Below are 16,368 nucleotides of genomic sequence, written 5' to 3'. Positions count from 1 at the left end.
CCCTCGACTTAGTCCTTGTGTTTTCATTCACATATTTCATAACAATACCATTGTTGTTTACTAGATTGGTGGAATACAGATTTAAAACATTTCTAACCGTCATACCCTCAGACATTTTACTAATAAAATACATACAATGTTCCCCGCTGTGATGGCTAGAGAATCCTGTACTTGGTATACTCAACCACAGGCAATGCTTTTTTTTACATATTTGAATATCGGTTTTGTATAAATATTATGCTTGGGGAACTCTGCTAAACTGTCAAACACTATAACCTTGTCTACATCCAGAAACATGGCTGCCCAATGTGTACCACCCTTGTAATGCGGGTCGGTGTTAAAGACTAGGGTGCAGGGTCTTTCTCCCCTGGTAGCCCGTCCCTAGGAAATACACCTAAAAAGTATTTCTTAGCGTAGTTATGCCTGCTTAAGAAGTCACGTATCTGCACAGTGTCTATTTTTACAGTCTTTTAATCTGTTCGGCGTGATTGGCTTGGATAAAGCAGTCGAATACAGAGAATGCAACCATGTTCACATTGGTAGCCAGTGCCTGTGTAAAGTGTATTTCAGCTTTTAGATTTCTGTTTTTGATCAAGTTGTAGTGGTCACCGTCTTCCATGTCAGGAGTCAGGTCAAACGCAAACAACGTGTAGCCGGCTCCATACCTCTCTCTTGAAACAATGACTCCTGAGTCCCGCAGATATTCCGCCGTTATCGAGACCAGACCAAGATGTCCCTGACAAAATTCGATGTTCCAAAACTCTGAGTGAACAGTTTTGCGGGGATAACAGCTTCCTCGTGGACCAAAGCGTTATAGTTGATGTTGTAGTGTTTGAAGTTGAAAGGGTTAGAGGTATACAGCCCGCTAAAAGCTATATTGTCCACAAACCCTATGATGATGAGTTTCGGGAATTTCCCCAGAAATAGATTTTACTGCTGCGTTAATCTAGTACTGGCAGGGATGCTGAATATCTTCAGAGCCACTCTTTCAATGGCATACTTGGCATTCGATAGTTGTAAAGCTTCAGCGTGGGTCAGTCTGACGCTCAGTGACACTTTCACTCTTTACAAACAGGTCCGCAGACAATATAACCAGTTTATGCTGCTCCACATCGCCGCTGATGAGACAGAATGCATCTTTGTTGCGGTTGAGTTTGATCTTAAGATCTATACTGTTGACTAGAAGTTTATCTTGGAAGAAAAGGTCTGAAAGTATGTGCCCCAGGAGGTCAAACTTCCTACTGCCGGCGGCGAAGCTGGATCTTTTTTAAAAACCATTGTTGCCCCTGTCCAACGCCGGGTCCTCAAAATGTGCTTCAGTATCTTTGTAGAAGTGTTCCGCTGAAAGCTGTGTGTCCAGGACTTCGTGACTGTAATTTAGAATACTCTCTATGTAGGCCCTTTAGACGTACATGTCATCACTTTGCGTGACGAGTCGATCACCCAGGTTAATGTCCACTTGATTAAACATAGTTGCGACGGGGTAGGCGATCGGTGCCACTTTAGCATCAGCCTCGATGTTGGTGCCGTTCACTTTGGTTATTTTGCAGAGGAGGTGTAGCAGAGTGTTGTTGAGGTCCAAATACATATCTGTGGACCCCAACACATAAAACTCTATTGTGCCAGAGGTGTCAGAGCGGCTAGAGGTGATACTTCCATGAAAAAACTGTTCTTGATGCTGGTCTGTGTGGGTTTAAGAGAAAACAAATCTAGCTCAGATTTGGCACATTCACCTGAGGCGCAGTGTACATGCCATGATAGCGGATTTAAAAAAATATTTACACTAGAGCGTGGTCTCCTCTTCTTCTTGGAAGATCTCTTCCGTCTTACGACTCTTCTTTTGTGTGGGCCTTTTGAAGAAATCCTCTGTTTTTTATAGTGCATTGGGGGCCCCTACGCCTCGAAGCCCTTTGCTTCCTTTTAACAATAGCCTGCGCTTTGTAGAACAACCCAGCTCCTTCTTGGGGCTGTTTGTTCATGTGCTCGTCGACAGCTGACATTACAGAGCCCACAACGTCATGGTCTATGTTTGTAGCAGCCGCTTTAATGTGAGGTTGTACAATTTCATACCCTTTTCTCAAAAAAGGCATGGCTCTTCTAAACAAACTCTGAAAGAAGCCCCCCAATCTGGACCCGTACATAACAGGGGCCCCTTGAAAGTAGGGTGGTGGTCCTCCATAGCCAGCCTGAACTTTATAATAGCCCCTGTACGTAGAGGGATCCCCGTATGTTTTCATGATGACCACCGCTATTACCTAATAGTCAACGTCGCGGCGCGGCCTTAAATGAAGCTTAACAATAACTTTCCCATATTTAAAGACCACCAGCTCTGACTGATCGTCGTAGACCATGATGGTTATCGTGTCAAAATGTTTTTGGGAAATTTACATGTAGTCAAGTTTGTGATGCTGTATATTAACCATTGTGTTATTTTCTCCCTTCACCAGGACCCATCTGAACAACGGCGAATAACTATCCCCTACCCTCTGAGGTTCTACGATGTCGCTATACACGTAAAGTGTATAACATCCACCCTTAATATCAGGACCTATAGGGTCTGCATCCACCTGTCTTTTCACATGTTGTACGGTCCCTAAAACCCTTTGTAATTTACCTGAACAGTTAAACACTGTATCGAGCTCCATGGCTTTAAGAAACACTTTTCTTCTAATGGTATCCGCCACTAGATGAATATTAGTATACGTTTCAATGTTGTCTATAGATTTGTTGATGGTGTCGACCACTGATGTAACGGTTGGGTAATAGCCATGAGGGTATCCTGCGTGGATACTCAAAGGGTCCTGGTCATGCTTTATATAAAATTTAGCCTTGTACTCAGTAAATATATTCCATGTTCTAGGGTACTGTATCTCCATTAGGGCCACCTCCCAGGCCCCTTTCAGGTCCACCGGTTTAGCCAGTTTCACTGTGTAATTAGAACTCTGATTGTTGGGGAACATGTCCTTCGAGGCATTGGACGGTAGCGTAATATAGAAAGGGGAGGTCTCGATCTCAGGGCTTACAGCATGCCCTCTCACCCCGTGCAACGAGCTGTCCAAAACCCAACTGTTAAATTTCTCGGGCCAGCCCCGCCATTTTACCAGCACCTGTCTCTCAGCTCCGCTGCCTTTCCTTTTCAACCCTATACACCCGTTTGGATCATAGGGCACCTTTTGTAACTCTTATTTGTAAAAGACACCCATTACCTTTTCTCCTTCGTAGTCCTTCAACTTGTAAATATATACCCCTTCTTTAAACTCTGCACTTTCCACTATAAATATCTCGTTGCTAAATGTCTGTTGGTAGCCTTTGGTGAAGACGGCCTTCAACTTTGAAACCCTGACATGATCCCCTTCTTTTAAAACAGGTTTCTTGACCTTCACCGCAAGACACCTCCCGTACAGAGTTCTCCACACCATTAACGAATTATCAGTCGTTACCTCCACAGGAGACATTTTGGGGGTCCTATGGTCACTGGTGTTATAAACATCTATAAAAGCCAGCAGAACATCCACGTATCTATAGGTATTGTTGGCTGTGAAATATCGCTACATCTTTGATTTTAAAGTTCTGTTCAAACGCTCTACAACAGCCGCTTTTGCCTCATGTGCATTACAAAATGCTGAACAACGTGCTGCTTTAATAATTTCTGAAAAGATGTGTTTATAAATTCTTTTCCATCGTCTGTTTGTAGTTTTTGAAATACTCGAACTCTCACAAAGATTACTTTAAAGGCGGCGGTGACGGTGGTACCACTTTTATCGTTTAACGCTTCTGCATGGGCGTACTTAGACAATACGTCTATGACTGTTAATATATACATTGCACCGTTGTTCTGCTTTGCTAGATCTTGAAGACTGATTATGTCAGCCTGCCACTCATAATCTAGCTGCGCGCTACCAACTGTGGCCCTTCTCTTAAAACGTCTCCTGGCTGGTTTGTGGAGTGAATACGCCTCTTCCCCGATAACCATGTCTTCACCCCTGATCGGTTTACAGATTCATTTTCAACTCAAGCCCTTCTAAACAGAGCTTCCAACCCCTAGTGTATCATAATAAAGCTTCCTTAAACCAGCCCCTGTCATGCTGTCACACACCACAACCATGAAATGAAAGACGTTTGTTTTGTGTAAGGTTGTTTTATTAAACATAAAAAAAAGATCACAAAAATTCACAATTGTGTCAGCATAACATAAACACGGTTTACTTGATTGACATTTCGCGGTACATAGCTTATAGCTGTCAATGCTGCTGGACACTGTGAGGCCTTTTGACTAAGTATACATAATAGGACACATGTTACACATATTACTCAGAGTTGTTCCTTTTACTAGAGTACCAAGAGTCACAAGCTTTGATATTTTTATAGCTTTACACTCAATAGCTCTAGACATGACTTCCCGGTCCCCGCCTATAACTCTGGATGCTCAAGATACTGACAGCATTCAACAGTTCATACTGTTCTAGGTCAGACAATACAGAACCTTTATTTGTGAAATAAGCTTCAGTCATAAGTTCCAGAGCACTGTGTAGCCCGGTCAATGATGAAAGTCTTAATTTGAGCGCACGGTCTTTGTACGCGCTCCAGTATTTATCTGTTGTGGGTAGTTGATACACCAGTTGGCGATACACACAGGGCTGTCATACTGCAACTTAGCCGGAGGTTCTGAAATGTTCAGATACCGCAGAGTCACAGGGTGTATTTCAGCTATTCTTTCTTTAACCAGCACATATAGCAATCTCCAGATACAGATGTATCTGGGGTGTAACTCATAGACATCTTGCACCACAACACTCTGATTCTCGTCCTAAAAGTGACTAAAATGTAACATTAAAAAACACAGTTATGGTCTGCTATCCACGACCTCTGTATTTTTTTTTTAAACAACTTTCGTGAGGCTAAAGACATCATTCTTCTATTTTTATAATAAATATCACACATTCGTCTTTCTATGACCCTTTCTATCAAGCTTTTGTCAAAATAGGTACAAACCCCCTGCATACGTTCGAGTTTTGAGCAGGGCTCAACAGCGTATCGGATCTCATTAACCGCAGCAGTGAAGACATCTGCATGAACATGTTTCTTCACAGTTGACAACCCGTACACCACCCTTAACAACTTATATACCATGTGTGGGTCTGACCGGCTCCTTGTGTGTCGAATTGTTCGTGCAGTGTACGACTCGTATAGACAGTCGTGAGCCTCCTGCTGGGGCTCGTTAATTTTATGCCCGTGACATAGGTTATAATAGTCACGTTTAACACAGGTGTTTACAACGGCCGCCACAAAACCTTTAACAGGCCATATGGCATCATACGGTACGCCTGGAGTTTCCTTTTCAAAATCAATGCTATTGTAGGTGCAAACACATTTCTTACGCAGATCTTTGTTTTGGCTTGTAATACATTCAGATTGTCTGGAACAGCATAAAATTGAAAAATTTACGTTGTTAACCTTTGGCGTAGACCCCTCTAGAGCATCTCTTTTCGCAGTTGTTTTCTACAACTCAAACAGAAAGCAAAAGACAAACTGTTAGTTAAAATATGATATCAGTGTGTACACAATAATTGTCTATAGAGTTTTTTACTAACCTCAACATTTTCGCTACACTCAGCGGCCGCTCTGAAATCTTGTGAGTTGCATAGGTCCATTGGTGTATAAGCAGTTTCGGAGTTTACACTTGCCGGCTGTACGACAACTGCCTCTGGATCAGGGTCCTCCTGAAAGCCCATGTCTTCATAGACCGGTGAATTCTGTGGTGCTATACCTTTTTCATCATCTTCAGTGTCGATAAAGTTGATTGCATCATTCAGTTCATCTTTCGAGGCTTCGCTGCAGCTGCTGTCAACCTAAATTGAGGATATCAGTTGCTGCAAATCTTTGAGGCTGAGCTTTTCAAGCTGCTGGCAAAGTTCCTCTTGAAAACTTGTAACGTCGGAACCTCCATCTTTAGGGGCAGCCTGCTGTGCATTCTCATCCAACACCAGAGGTGTTAGGGTCTGATAATATCTATTGATAGTGTTCCTGGCCCCTGAGGAGCCAGCTTTTCTGGTGAGTGGATTGTATCTCTTCATATTGCCTTGCCAACCAATTTAAAAAATGGTTCACATTTTGGCATGCTGCTCTAGCCGAATCCTTATATATATATATTCAATGGTTCAAAAGGGCGTATGCCTCTACAACACATAGAGTTCACATGCTCTCCTTGATGGCTCTAATATGTTGAGGGGTTGCACATAAAGCTAACTACATGTCACAACCTTTGCAGCATTTTCCCAGGCCCTCTTTTTGCATTAGCTAGCAGTGTGGAGGTTTGGCCTTACACTCCCAGTGCTCTGCCCTGTGAGGAGGCCCCCAAGCAGCCACTTGGTCCTGAATGTCTGACATGTCCAGGCCTGTCCTCTTAGGCCATGAAACAGGTTGCACACCGGCAAGGCCCTCATTTTACGCAGCCCATAGACCTAGACACCAGAGCTAGGACCCTGGCACATGACTAATAGGTGGCCCTGTGATGTCACAACCCACGTGACTCACCTACACCTATGTCATTGCCTACGTCAGCATGGGCGGGGGCACCCACATTACTACCCACGTCATGGCCTATGTCAGCACGGGGCAGGGGCACCGACGTCACTACCTATTTCATTGCCTACGTCATCACGGGGAGGGGCACCTGTCAAAAGTTTAATGGAAGGTATCGCCTTCTTCACCCACTCGTTAGGATAATAGCTCATTTATGCCACCCTTTATAATTAAACTGCTTCCTTGCTTTTGTTAAAACATTATGGGTCAGATTACAATTGTCTCCTTTCCGATGGGGAAATTATTGCACCTGATATAAATCTGACACTGTGGTACCTATTCCATTTAGGGGAATGATATGCAGATTTTAGTGCTCATGACTCCAAAATATGCATGTCCCAGGAAACACTGAGGGCATATTCATGAATTTCTAGGGTAGGGCAGAGCTGCAAGTCACCTTGCTGCGCTGCCCTGCGTCCAAGGGAAAGGGCAGGAATGTGCTGTATTTACGCAATACGGCACATTCCTGTCCTTTCCCCCTGTGTTGGAGTCATTTTGGCTGCCCAGTGCCAATGCAGGCTCCCTTGCACCATGGTGTAAGGGTGTCTGCATTGATGCATGGTTGTTTTTGTACAGGAAGGGGCACCTTCCTGCATAAAAAACAATCCTGGGAAGCTTTTTCCTCTTTCTATTTGTGCTGCAGAGTGCAGTACACATAGAAAGAGGAAAAAACGAGGCAAAATAAAGATATTTCTCTTTGTTGCACCGCCCCTGGGGGGGCATAAGGTTTTGGTGCATCCCCGGGTTTCCATGGTCTGGTAAATCTAGGGATGCATCAAAATCCAGGGGTGTTGCATGGGAACAACCACTGCAAAGCCCATGGAACTCCTACCCAGGACAGAGTAAGACAATGCAGTGACTTGCACTGTGTTGCCTTACTTCATATTTTTGAAGCCATTCAAAGCCACGCAAAGTGGCTTTGCGCGGCTTCAAAAATGTGACTTAGTGGATTGCGCCACACATGTACCAGGTTGCGTGGTGCAAGCATTGCGCATCCCACTCATAAGTATGTCCCTGAGCCTTGAATCCTACAAGGTTTGACCTACCAAAATTTAGTGAAGGGTACGAACTTTATCACACCTGGTAAATACCGAGAGCACTAAACATTGCACAACTTATAAGAGGTGTTCGTGCAGGGATCACAATTTAACAGAGTGCTTGTAATCAGGCCCCTAGTACACAAAGTCATTCAGAGGCGTTCTCACAAGTAGGCACACACAATGCAGAAGCAGAGATCTCAACCTCCCACAAAATATTGGGAAAGATGTACAGAGTTTGAAAATATTTAGGTTTTCCATATTTGCCGCAATCATGTAATGGTACGTGACCCCTACAACAGACTACTCCAAAACAGATCATTGCCTAAAGTTTGTTCACAAATAGATTGTTGGGACGAGGGGGTAGCTTATGTGTCAAGCCCAATTCCACTAAAAACCTGCTGATATCTGTGACCCTGCCAGAATTTGTTCCAAGCGCCTGAGACATCGTTTCGTTAAGTTTGAACTGTGGCAGCTATGTCTGCTAAATGTAACAAAGCACGGATCTAGCTTGATAAATGAAAACACATCCTCAACATGTGATTAGACATTGGCATTGGCGCATTGGCATGTGGGTTGTCCTCAATAAGGGCCATATTTATACTTTTTGACGCAAAACTGCGCCAACGCAGTTTTGCGTCAAAAAAAATTGCGCCGTCTAACGCCATTTGGAAGCGCCATGCGGGCGTCAAATTTATACTTTGACGTACGGCGGCGCAACCAACAGGTGGGAGTCATTATTTCGTGCCGCACACAGCGTCGGTCTGTCGTAAAGGAAACCAACGTAAATGCGACGCACATCACTGTGGGTCGATTTACGACAGCGCAATCATGAAAACGCCGTTTTTTTTCACGCTATTGGGTTACATTTTTGCGCGAAAACTGCCCTTTCAGGAGAGGAGACCCAAAATGGATCCTAGATGCCCCAACAGACCCCAGGAGGATGAGAGCAGACCAGGAACCAGCCAGGAGGAAGCATACAGGAACCAGGACATTTAAAAAAAAAGAAGAAAGTGTCGCTTCAGTGCAGAGGAGCAGGAAATCCTGGTGAAAGAGGTGACGGAACACCAGCACCAACTTTTCATCTCCTCAAAATTGCCACTCAGTAGGAGAGAGGCCATCTGGAAACAAATTGTGGACAAGATTAACAGTGTGGCTGAAGAACGCCGGACAGTCACCGAGTGTAAGAAACGCTGGCATGACTGCAAACGTAGGACCAAAGAGAAAATGGCCAGGATCAGGAAGGCAGCAATGCAGACTGGAGGGGGGAGTCCAGCACAACAGGAGGCCCTGGACCACATGGAGGAGATGGTCGCAGCCGTCATCCCAGAGGAGATCGTCACAGGGATTCAAGGACTGGACAGCGCAGACTACCACGACACAGTCGCATGGGGAATTCAAATGCAATAATGAGGATTGTAAGCAGGGGGGGGATACCTACTACACAATGCATGTAAGTCAGCACATATATGAAGTGGCACGGGGAAAGGGGCACGGCAGGGGGGCATGCCCAGTACTGACCGAAGCTGGGGCACGACAAAATACAGCAACAACAACAGTCCCACGGGGACATCCTGTAATTACAACAAGAGAGCCAAGGGAAAGCAGTGACAGGTGGGAAGGACACTACCTCAAATCCACATCCAGGCACTTGTCTTGCAAAATCTATTCCCCATCAACTAGGTCCCTACCTGTAATGCTGTAGCAAATACAACAACTGCAACTTAACTGCCACCACAGTTGACAATAACACCTCTCATCTCTGTGCAGCTATAGTACCAAATGGCAGGAACCCCACCCTGGAACATACATACCTAAAATAGGGGGTGAGAATGACATCTGCAATTACTCCTAGAAATAAGACAAAGGTACCAGTACACTCAAATGCCGAATGTCCATAACTGACACATACATAACCCTAAGTAAACAGCAATAGGAGCCACACAGCACTAACGACACACACATGCTGCATACGTCAGGGTCCCTCACGTGCCTGGCTAACAAGGCTACATCACTAATGTCATACTGCTCAGACAACAACATTGAGGAGGGGACACAGGCAACTGGTCACTGAGACACATCTGCACAGTCTTACAAAAAAATAGGACATTCATACGATAAACAGGCCAATCCAGTAAGCCACACATTATACCCCATCATATACAAACATCAACAATGTTTACATCCATACCACATCCTAACATTGACATGCATAGGTAATGCCACGTAACATGTACAGTTCATGCAATGTGAATAAAAAGTGTATGGGGCAGGGCCTGAGAGGCAAGTGTGCTGGCAGGGCAGTCACAACACCCACAGTCAGTCAAAGTGTAGTGTGGCAAGTGAAACGTATACTTTGCGCATTAGCCTCTGGCTGGAGGCCTTTGTGCATCTTACCCTGAATGTACTAATACTCATTTGCTCACATCTAAGAGCCTCAGAGCACTTTGCACTAAATGATTCTCATTGCCCTTCCTATCAGTTAATGTAGCAAATAGTCAGTCCTAGGGTGTTGTTAATTAGTCAAATCACCCTGTTTTGCCTACTTCTGCACTGGAGTTTGCCAGAACATATTCACTCTGTGCCCCAGTCAAGGATACCGTCTGGTACGTTGCTGATAGATGTGGTAGGGTTGAAGGTTTGGCATTCCTGCGTAGGGAAACCTTGTCATCACCATGACATATGTCTTTTAAATTCACTTCCTCGTCCCAAGACACGCATGGGGGAGTTTCCAAACAGAAATTCACAACTAGATGCTGCCTGCCTTGCTGCTGATGCACAACCAGATCCCAGCCCATTCCTCTGATATGAGGGATGATGTCTCCCCTGTGATTCAGATAGGCAAGCTCCAACCTTAACATGCTGTGCTATACATAGAACAAGCAGAGGGAGAGTAGAAACTGTTAGGCACCATGATAGTTGTGTACTAATGTATTAGTCTCCTGCGGACTATTTCAATTCTAACAGTGTGTATTGTTTGGGTTATTGGGGCTCACACCTAAATTCCTACAAGTCAGTTGTACAATGAAACTTCATATCAAACAAATACTGTCTTTGTCATTTGTGTATGGGGACATACCTGAAAAGATAGAAATGTGTAGGACCTGAGTGACCACCACCTTCCTGCGAAGTTCCAAAGATGTCATGCGCTCGGATGTCTAAACATTCCTTTGATGTGGGAGACCAGAGGCACTGCTAGTTAGTCTGAGCTAAATTGAATATCTGGGTGACAGAGTTATATACAAGTGGGTCAAACTTAGTCCCCCACACCATTAGCTATCCTGCTGCCTAGAAAGCCAAGAATCACATGTAGGATAATGAGAGCCCACCCAACAAAATGTCCCTCCATAACAATAGTGAAACACCGAGTGAGGAGTAGGACAAAAAAACGCCTATTTCTAAATAATTACAAAGCAACACCTAGAGGCGACCTGGCAGACATGTCTGAAAGATCCATATCATACATGTGACACACAGGTGGGCCATAGGCCTACAACAATGCCCTATGACGGACAGCAGATACCAAGACAAACACAGAGTACAAAGTTAAGGCATCCAAAGGCTTGTATCTTAGAGCAAAATTGTCACAACACAGACACACTAATTGTACCCTGTTTCATTGCAGAGGAACACGGATCTCCTGCCGATCTGCCTGTCCATGAGTTCCCTGATGACATGGATGACGAGACCATCAACCTCCCACAAGAGACCCTTGACATGGTCCTTGAAAGCCTCCAAACCCCACCTTCAGTCACAAGGAGGAGCACAGAAGAAGCAGCCACCACAGTAGAACCACCCGCCACCCCAATTGTAAGACCTGCCAGCTCCAACACAGCTGAGGACTCTGATGACACTGGCACCAGCTTCGAAAGAACTGTCGTTGGGGTCCAGCGGGAGCTGGTCAAGGAGGTGCAGGTGGGGATGCAAACTATGGCAGCCAGCCTTGAGGGGGTGCGTTCGTGCATGTTGTCAACTGCTGATCAGGCAGCTGCAATGCAAGCCAGAACATCGCTCTTGGAGGAACTTTTAAAAACACAGAAGGAAATCTGCACAGCTGTCATCCAGTTGACACAACAACTCCAACTGCAAGCCAGTCAACGTGTGCACGAATGCAACATAGAACCCCTCAGGGCCGACCTGGCTGCCTACCATCGGGATGTGGCTGCCATTCTGAAAAACCAGCAGGCCCTCCTTGCTGCAGTACTGCCCTTCATTACTCGACAGGGATCAGCCCCCGGGATGTCTGCCTCCATGTCTTCTAACACTGAGGTGTGTGTTGCTCCTTCACAACCAACAACAACAAGGATACACCAGGCAACACACACATCAGAAGAAGAAGACATGGAACAGATAACATTCACACGCAAGAGTACCCGGAAGCCCTAGTCCCTGCACCATGGCCTACTATGACCAAGGTCCTACGTTTTGACACATGCCAGTCTCACTACAACTACCCTCAATGACTGTTCGGCAATCCACTGTATGACTTGTCCCCATTGCCAGTGAATGTTTCTCTCCTACCATTTGGCAATTCATGTTCCTCTGCACCGTCTGTGACCTCACCCCAGCATGTCAGGAGCATCATCCACACCCCGTCTGTAGGATCACCATGTAAGAATGCACCAGAACAGACTCAGCTAACATTGTGAATGGACATTTTGCATTACACCACCTACAAATAAATATCACTTGCACACCTATTGTGTCTCTGTGTCATTTCACACTTCAACTGTGCAGTAGATAACTCCAAAGTGGCTGTGTGTCAACCATGTCGATTCTCTATACTACTGTCCTGATTTCATGTATACTGAAACATCTGTGCAGTGGCCAGGATTGCATCATAGGTTTACTATACTGAGGAAAATAACTGATGAAGGGACTAAGCACACACAATCATGCTGTGTTGGACAGAATGATGCACCATCTACAGCTATTCTAGACAACTAATGGTGGCTGAGAAATGTAGGCACCATGCGATACTAAAATTGGAAATTATGCTGTAAAATGAAAGGAATGATAAACAAATTACGCTGCATCAATCACCCTTACGGCGTATACTTCCATGAAGGAAAGTCATGCTGAATCAGTACACACATGATGTAGGTCAGCAATGACAGCAACAAGACAAGAGTGTGAACAAATCCTCATCTACAAAGCTCTCCCTGAACTTCACAATGCTGTCCGACCTATCTATTTACCTACAATAACAAGTCTGGAAGCACTCTTTGTGAAGTAGGATACATACCAACCCCAAACCTTGATGATCAATGCACACTACCAATGTTGGCTCTCCCACATGGTGGATACTTACCAAGTTAGCACACGGGTAGCTGGCATGTTAAACCTCATTAGCCTGGGGATAGCGAGCATGGAATACAAATGTCATACTAAAACTTTCTGCTACACTGATGTCAAGGCTATGAAAAGGTAGCAACTAACGCATCAGGTAAAGGGTTAACAACATTTTTATTTCAAAGTAGTAATAAAAGAGGCAACTAAGGGAAAGGTAAACCTACACTAATCTAACCTGACTACTACTAACCCACAACTGTCCCTAACTAACCTAAGCTAAACTTACTCTACACATGTAACGAAACGATCTAAACATCAACCCCCCACCCACCATTAAGAGACAAGACACATGCAGGACAACACTTACTAACCTACACACATACTATACTATCCTAAACAAACATATATATATATATATATATTTTTTTTTTTTTTTTTTTTTTTTTTTATTAAACAGGAATCCCAACATTGCCCCCCACCCACCCACCCACACAAAAATATTAGATAGAAAGAATAAGGACCCCCCACCCTCTTACCTAACACTAACTAAGCTAATTTCCTATACTTATCCTATAACTAGCCCCCCAAACCCAACTAACAGTATGAAAAAGGAAAGAGGTGAGAGGGGAGGGGTAAAAGTTCAGGAGGGCAAAATGACTAAAGATTTGCCCTCTGTAGTGTGCGCCGGATGGAGCGCACCTTCTTCTTCACCTCATTCATGTCCTCCGCAAGGTTGTCAACCTTGCGGATCAACCTGTCCAAATTTCTGGACAATGCCTGGAAGGCTGCAGGGTCAATAGGAGGGTCAGTGCTGGTCTGGGTGCCGGTGGAGGTGGAGGTTGTTGCTGGAGTGGAGTGGCCACGCGACAGCCCTGCTCCCAACACACGGCTGGGTCCAGGTCTGGATGAAGATGCCTGGTCCGTTGCTGTGTCCCCTTGGGCAGACCTGGTGGATGTAGTGGCGGTGGTTGTTGGTGGCACCGTTGGGGGAGCCTGTGGTGTGGCATACCACACCCCGGAGGCCCGATCCGAATTATATCTGCGGGCCATCCTCCGATATCCACACTGCACCTGCAGGATGTGCCTGTACCTCATTGCACGGCGCTCAAAATGGTTGCGCTCTGCGGCACTCAGGTTTGCAGCTGTGAAGAGAAAAGGGAAATATTGAGCATTGAATTTACAGTGGGTTGAATACCACCATGGGTCATTTGTCCATTACTAGAAATGTATTTTTTGCAGCAATTGTTACAACATAGTTCACGGAAAGGCTCAGAGGAAGTACATGTGAATCCTGCATACCTAAGGGCATATCACACCTAGCATATACATGTCTCTACATGATGGATGACATCACCCTAAACTACTCAACCAAATCATACCTAAGGCATGAGACATTATGGCACCAGCTCTTCCGCATACTGACTTCACTACATATGTGATAACAATCACACTCCTCACTCAATGGCATTTGGAATTAGTTGTGTGCTAAGATTGAACCCCTGGCCCAGAATCATATGTCCACACTAGGGGTCAGATGTAGGACTCTTTAAATAACAACTAGCAATTATGCAAAGCAGAACGGTGTCTCTGACACCGTCTGCGAGTCGCTATGGGGTCCCGAAAACCCACCTCATGAACATCAATGATGTGGGTTCCAAGTTGCCCCACCGTAGCGACTATGGGCACTCACGGGGATGGAGGCCTGCTGGGACCAGCAGAAATCCATAGACGTGACTGCTTTTAAATGAAGCAAGTAATTTTTCCCCAAGTGTAGGCCGTTTACCTGAAAGGAAAATGAGCTGCAATTAGTTTAAAAACACAACAATTCAACTTGGAAATTTTCAAGGTAATTATTGGGCCCTTAGACCACTGGCTGTTTTGTGCAGGATTATTTTGGTCCACTCACAAAGGTGAAGGTTTACAATGAGGACCCCTTCCAGTCAGCAAGTTGGTTACCATCCACTTCAAGTGGATGATAACAGCTACTCACTTTGCAACCACGTGCTCGGTTGCAAATGGGATTGCCTACCACTGTGATTTGCAAGTAGGTCTGGTAAACCCCTTTATCATTTCCATTTTGAAAAGCATTTTCCTAATATGTACATGACCACCAAATACATTTTGGAATAGGAAACAGACGTTTGCAAATCACAAACATATATTGATGCCATTTGCAACGTGTAGACATTTTTCTCACTCTGGCCCTAGGTACTAACTCAAGTCACAAAAGGTGTTAAGTACGTGTAACATACTGGTTGCTACAGTCCTAGGTACCCTGTTTCACAGTAACATCCCAGTCTTTGTGGGTGCTGTGGGAAGAACAACCAACAATCCCATGTTCAATGCACACCCAGGAGTGTACAGAAAGTTCAACAAGTATGTGCCTTCACACACAACACCTATGAAGGGCTAGCAACACGTTGTAGTCAGCCCAACCTTGTCACATCCCAGGTCCACACATGTCAAAATGATATGACTTAGCCCAACATAACATACTATTAGTGAGGCATGTTTAACAACACACACAGAGGAGGTAGAACACCCATTCACATGATTCAACTGAACACCTAGGCCATTGCACTCAAGTCACATACACTTCGAGTTCACCTTGTGGAAGTACATGGCCCCGGAAGATCCGACCTACAGTGTACACAGTCCATCCTCAACTAGGAAGAAACACTTGTCATCAAAGCCATGTGCCTAAGCTATCTGGGAGACTGTCAGTCTGATATGCAGACTCAGTTGATGGCAAGTCCCTGACCAAGTCTAACATTGACCAGTATTTTCCAAATGAGTCATACCATTCCCAATTGCCGCCCTAATTGAATGGGCTACAACCCCTCAATCTGAGAGATGACTAGGTATTGCTTTACAGAAACATTATTCAAATTTGATATCACACTAAAACAACAAAGCCAATGAACGGCCAGCACATCAAATCATGAATTCTCTTGAACACACAGTAATCCATCATGCTTCATTACCAAACAATGTAAATAGCACTCAGGCGACACTCACTGTAGGTATCGGGGTCGTCAAAATAGGCCACCTCTCCCACGGTGTACGGGGCTGGTCCACCTGTAAAGCATGAAACAAAGATTATACTCAGACTGGGTGAACGGACAAATAATTTCTGTTACAATGACACTGTGTGAATATGACATGGTAATGATAGACTTTCACACATGCTCATCCTGCATGGATGTCTTTGTATTCAACATTATCATTGGATGAGTCTCCTGCTCCAGTGTCACACCCTACTACACTCATGCAGTGGCCAGGACAGTCATGTGTCGTCCAAGTTAATCCTCCATTAGTATGCCCCAACAATAATGTTAACCATACATCTCAGCATGTGTATCCCAGAGAGACATTCCAAAACTGGTTCCATGAGGACTGCATGACCACTCACAATCAAACAGGCTATGTGGACAGGTTCAACACACAGCAACCAGAC

Source organism: Pleurodeles waltl, chromosome 8 (genome assembly GCF_031143425.1).
Source record: "Pleurodeles waltl isolate 20211129_DDA chromosome 8, aPleWal1.hap1.20221129, whole genome shotgun sequence".
Taxonomy (NCBI): domain Eukaryota; kingdom Metazoa; phylum Chordata; class Amphibia; order Caudata; family Salamandridae; genus Pleurodeles; species Pleurodeles waltl.
This window is presented reverse-complemented; position numbering follows the sequence as displayed.